Source organism: Sinocyclocheilus anshuiensis, unplaced genomic scaffold (genome assembly GCF_001515605.1).
Source record: "Sinocyclocheilus anshuiensis isolate Anshui unplaced genomic scaffold, SAMN03320099.WGS_v1.1 scaffold130, whole genome shotgun sequence".
Taxonomy (NCBI): Eukaryota; Metazoa; Chordata; class Actinopteri; order Cypriniformes; family Cyprinidae; genus Sinocyclocheilus; species Sinocyclocheilus anshuiensis.
Window position 1 is genome coordinate 1,746,654 of NW_015544207.1, and position 748 is coordinate 1,747,401.

A 748-nucleotide genomic window follows, 5' to 3' on the forward strand; every position below is an offset into this window, starting at 1 on the left:
GGCCCACAATCACACCGACGAGAAATGAAAAACTTAGCCAGTACTGGTCCGAGTCTGGGTACTGAAACTGAGTCAACACTACCGGCACTGGGCCACAATCACACCAACCAAAATGGTACACTTAGCCGGCACTGGTCCGACACTGGGTACTGAAACTGAGCCGACACTGGGTCACAATCATGCCGACACCTAGCCAGTACTAGTCTTGTTCGCTAAATTAAAAAAATATATAAATATACTTACACTTACTTATACAGAATTACAAGTTCTAAAATATGTGTATTAAAGACTCCTTCCAGTTTTTATATAAAACCAGAGCTTTGAATAATTTGTTTTTCCACAAAATGACATTGTTACCTTAAAACCCTTAAGATGGCATCTTTCAACTGAAATAACATATATATTTTACAGTCTTCTTGTTAAGTCTACATGTACTTATGCATGTCAACTAAATATGTCACCTTTACAAAGATTAAGGGTTGGCCCTTACACCATTTCTTTTCATGGCATCCCCACCTACTGCCCCATAAATTACCCCATAACATCCATATGTGCTCCAATTGTCTCTTGCGAAAACACAATGGCGGCACCGTGGGCGGAAACTTAAAGGGTTAAAGGGTTAGTTCATCCAAAAATTCTGTCATTAATTACTCACCCTCATGTCGTTTCAAACCCGTAAGACCTTCGTTCATCTTCGGAACACAAATTAAGATATTTTTGATGGAATCTGAGAGCTGTCTGACCCTCC

At 39.8% G+C, this 748-nt stretch overlaps 1 protein-coding gene across 1 annotated transcript in view; it reads left to right on the forward strand.

Annotated features, from left to right (window-relative positions):
- trim35-39 (tripartite motif containing 35-39) overlaps positions 1–748 on the forward strand; it is an 11,364-nt gene that overhangs the window by 7,175 nt on the left and 3,441 nt on the right. The window lies entirely within an intron of this gene.